This window comes from Schistocerca piceifrons, chromosome 7 (assembly GCF_021461385.2).
Source record: "Schistocerca piceifrons isolate TAMUIC-IGC-003096 chromosome 7, iqSchPice1.1, whole genome shotgun sequence".
NCBI lineage: Eukaryota > Metazoa > Arthropoda > Insecta > Orthoptera > Acrididae > Schistocerca > Schistocerca piceifrons.
Genome location: NC_060144.1, coordinates 154,526,530 through 154,531,558, shown reverse-complemented (window position 1 = coordinate 154,531,558; position 5,029 = coordinate 154,526,530). Strand labels below are relative to the sequence as shown.

The window sequence follows — 5,029 nt, the reverse complement described above, 5'->3', positions numbered from 1 at the left end:
GAAGAGAATAGAAGCTTTCGACATGTGGTGCTACAGAAGAATGCTGAAGATTAGATGGGTAGATTCAATAACTAATGAGGAGGTATTGAACAGAATTGGGGAGAAGAGGATTTTGTGGCACAACTTGACAAGAAGAAGGGACTGGTTGGTAGGACATGTTCTGAGGCATCAAGGGATCACGAATTTAGCATTGGAGGGCAGCGTGGAGGGTAAAAATCGTAGAGGGAGACCAAGAGATGAATACACTAAGCAGATTCAGAAGGATGTAGGTTGCAGTAAGTACTGGGAGATGAAGAAGCTTGCACAGGATAGAGTAGCATGGAGAGCTGCATCAAACCAGTCGCAGGACTGAAGATAACAACAACAACAGAAGAGTGCTGAAGAGGGTGGGTAGACCACGTAACTAATGAGGAGGTACAGAACAGAATTGGGAAAACAAGAAATTTGTGGCACAGCTTCACTAAAAATAGAGATCGGTTGCTTGGACACATTCGTGGCTTTCAAGGAATCGCCAATTCAGTATTGGGATGAAGTGTGGGGGTAAAAGTTGTAGAGGGATACCAAGATAGCCGGTCGGAGTGGCCGAGCGATTCTAGGCGCTACAGTCTGGAACCGCGCGACCGCTACGGTCGCAGGTTCCAATCCTACCGTGGGCATGGATGTGTGTGATGTCCTTAGGTTAGTTAGGTTTAAGTAGTTCTAAGTTCTAGGAAACTGATGACTTCAGAAGTTGAGTCCTACAGTGTTCAGAGCCATTTGAACCATTTGATACCAAGAGATAAATCTACCAAGCAGATTAAGAAGGATGTAGGTTGGTGTAGTTATTCTGAGATGAAGACGCTAGCACGGATAGAGCTGCAGCAAACCAGTTCAAATGGTTCAAATGGCTCTGAACACTATGGAACTCAACATCTGAGGTCATCAGTCCCCTAAACTTAGAACTACTTAAACCTAACTAACCTAAGGACATCACATACATCCATGCCCGAGCCAGGATTCGAACCTGCGACCGTAGCGGTCGCGCGATTCCGGACTGAAGGGCCTAGAACCTCTCGGCCACCGTGGCCGGCAGCAAATCAGCCTACAGAGTGAAGACCGCAACAGCAGCAGCAGCAACAACAACAAAGCAGAAAAATAACCCATTATGGATGAAGCAAGGAAGAAATAAAAAAAACAACAGTATACTGTTGGCAAAAGAGGCATTCCTTGCCAAGAGAAGTCTACTAGTATCAAACGTAGGCCTTAATGTGAGGAAGTATCTGAGAACGTACGTTTGGAGCAAAACATTGTACAGCAGTGAAACATTGACTGTGGGAAAACTGGAAAAGAAGAGAATCGAAAATTTGAGATGTGGTGTTACAGAAGAATGTTGCAAATTAGGTGGATCATAAGGTAAGGAATGAGGAGGTTCACCGCAGAGTAGGCAAGGAAAGAGCTATGTGGAAAAACTGATAAGGTTCAAAATGGTTCAAATGGCTCTCAGCACTATGGGACTTAACATCTGTGGTCATCAGTCCCCTAGAACTTAGAACTACTTAAACCTAACTAACCTAAGGACATCACACACATCCATGCCCGAGGCAGGATTCGAACCTGCGACCGCAGCGGTCACGCGGTTCCAGGCTGTAGCGCCTAGAACCGCACGGCCACACCGGCCGGAAACTGATAAGGGGCAGGATGGTAGGTTACTTATATGGATATGGATATGTCCGAAAGAACAGATACCATATCCATATAAGTATATAGTTCTGGCAATACCGGCCATGACCTTCTTCTTCTGTGCGGATGCACACATATTCCGGAACTGCTACGGGACTTGGTAAGAATGTGTGTGTTGGAGTGGGACACTACGAATGTAGTGTGTGGACATACAAGGTGAGAATGTGGGTCTCGCGGGAGGCGTGCGCCAGATAGTCCCTGCAGTCACACTATCCTCTGCGCCCTCGGTGGCTCAGATGGATAGAGCGTCTGCCATGTAAGCAGGATATCCCGGGTTCGAGTCCCGGTCGGGGCACGCATTTTCACCTGCCCCCTTGATATATATCAACGCCTGAAGCAGCTGAAGGTATTAATATAATTCTAATTAGGATGATAGGACGTCCTTAAGAGATTATGGAAAAACTTCCATGGTACTAGAGGGCGCTTCAGAATGTAAAAAGCTGAAGAGGAAGACAGAGATTGGAATACGTTCAGCAAATAATTGAGGTCGCAGGTTATAAGTGGTATTCTGAGGTGAAAACGTTGGTACAGGAGAGAAGACTGATGACTCACAAAGAAAATGCCACCAGTAGGCTTCTCTGATTTTATTAATGAGTAATTACGGCCTTACCGCAGTGGTAACACCGGCTCCCATAAAATCACCGAAATTAAGCGCTGTCGGGCTGGTCCAGCACTTGGATGGGTGACTATCCAGTCTGCCGGGCGCTGTTGGCAAGCGGGATGCGTTAAGCCCGTGTGCGGCAAACTGAGGAGCTACTTGATCGAGAAGTAACGGCTCCGTTCTCGTAAACTTACAAGCGGCCGGGAGAGCGTTTTGTTGACCACATGCCCCTCCATATCCGCATCCCGTAACGTCTGTGGGCTGAGGATGACACGGCGGCAGGTCGGTACCGTTGGGCCTTCATGGCCTGTGCGGGCGGAATTTAGTTTATTAACGATCAATTAAACTAATAACTACTATAGCAGCATGTGCAAAAGATCTAATTGTGAATAAAGGAATAGTCTCAATAGCCTAGAACCCGTAAAATGAATATTTTCCTTCGAGTATGTATCTCATTTTTTTAAGCAATGATAACCTAACATCCACATCGTGGCCGTGCTCATTACGCAGGTGTTTCCCATACATTTTAATACATTTTTAATTAACAGCATACAGTTTCACACTTGGTTTTCACATTAAGTTACTGTATCTGTTTAAAAGTAGCATATTTGCTTCATTTCTCAGGATATTTCTTACCAGGACCACTCTCAGTTTTTAAGGAATTGCTCACACATTGTAAACGAAGTTCGAACTGTTACATTGTTTAGTAATGGAGCAAAGGCCGATACAAAACTGCGCCTCAGTGTGCATGCGAAATACGCCGGAAAATGAGTTTTTCTCGGTAAGTTAAGCAGAAACACCCATGTGTTACTGTTGCGGAGATTGTGCATTAAGTTATTCATTAAGTGAAATGAAGCTATCAAAAACGCAAAAAGGTTACAGTCCTTGAGTCACATTACAGTTGAACGATTGTAAGTGCTTACGATTGAGATGTTTTCGGAATGTTTCATTTAAAGAAAGGAATAGATAAATAAAGAAATGCAATCAAATGGCTTCCCGTGTTATACAAAACTCACATGACTGCATTTATCGGTCTAAATCCTATATTACTAAGAAGACCAAAGAAGAGTCCAGATGAATCTACATGTCATGGTTCTTTCTTGGTCTGTAAGATACCTATTAACAGAGATGTACGAATACAGGATGTTCAGGTATGTGAACTAACATTCTTGGCATTGCATGGCATCACCAACAAACGTCTTTACTCTTAGAAAGGCATTCGCAACTACAAGGAAAGTAGATGTGGAGACTGAGGAAAACATAACTCTAGACTAAAGCTTACAGAAGAAACCGTACCCAAAGTGCGTCATCATATTATACAGTCACTGAGGGGCCGGAAATCATATTGCAGCATTCACGATAGCAAATGGTTGTATTAACCAGCGTAAGTTAGTATTCGGTTGTCAGTGTCTGTTATATCCAGAGAAAAATCTTTCAGACATTGTGTCATACGAAAAACATGGACTGATTTTTGTGACGAAGTACAACATAAGCTTTGGGTACTTCAGAACTGACACCTATTCAATGTGTGACAAATTTGTTATAACCTTGATTGACAGATAAACAACGAGAAAGATGCAACTGAGATAAAAGTTTTGCAAAAGTGGAAACAACATCTAACGACTTATGAACTGCATAAGAGGAAACCGGACATGTCTTACGAGACTAAACGTTCCTAGCGTTTGAAGTCCAGAAAATCCATGATTAAGAAATCAATCTGTATAACCATAAAAATCTTCCACTTCGTAGTATTTGAACCAATGAATCGTATTATCGCAGGCAGCTATCATTTTATTCGTTCAGTACTCATTTGCTTTCTTCTGGGGAATCTGTATTTTATACATATGACAAAACACTTTCCGACAGAGGACATGATGAAGTGTTTTCAATGTCGTGGCATTTCTGTTCAGAAATTGCGCCTGGCTCCGTGTGTGAACTCAATGTATTCTATCATTCCAGTTTCGAGCAGAATAAAAACATCCTGAAGTAATGCTTTGGGGTAATTAATATGATGGACGTCGTGTTCAACCTATTGACGTCATGGAAATTGTCCTTATTGTTTCTATTTACTTCATGGCGTCGCGAGACGCTGAAAATTACCCTTTCCCGTTCAATTAGTAAGTAAAATTTTCTAAATACTGCTTGTGTCTTAGTTCTTCTTGTTCATTAAGAATTTTGCTGGTATTGCGTCTTAAAAGAGAAAAGGTAATTTTCGGTGCGTCACGATGACAGGAAATAAATAAAAAAACAGTAGAACCCTCAACACTAAGCAAATCTATGGAAGCGTAAAATATTTTGAAGTTTGTATATAGCTATAATCACTGAACTTCCGCAAATATGAATTATAAATTTAGTGCAAACACATTCTGTGTCATTGGAGTGGATTGTGCCGTCAAACGAACGTAACTGCAAATAAATAAATAAATAAAAATAAAAACAAAATGAAAAATAAAAGGTCTCAAGAAACACTTCAAGATACTGCCTTGTGACACTTAAAAATGTTAATATCCATGAAAATAAAAAAATAAACGTAAGCCATATAACCCATCTAACGTACATTTGTAGTTCCATACGAAAAAAACTGTATTGTATATTCAAATGGTTCAAATGGCTCTGAGCACTATGTGACTTAACTTCTGAGGTCATCCGTCGCCTAGAACTTAGAACTAATTAAACCTAACTAACCTAAGGACATCACACACATCCATG

The 5,029-nt window shown here is 41.8% G+C and overlaps 1 non-coding gene across 1 annotated transcript; it reads left to right on the top strand.

Annotated features, from left to right (window-relative positions):
• The first annotated feature begins 1,939 nt into the window (after nt 1-1,939).
• Trnat-ugu lies at nt 1,940-2,014 on the top strand. Its single transcript has one exon. It is a non-coding gene; the product is annotated as a tRNA-Thr (tRNA).
• Nucleotides 2,015-5,029: the final 3,015 nt, after the last annotated feature.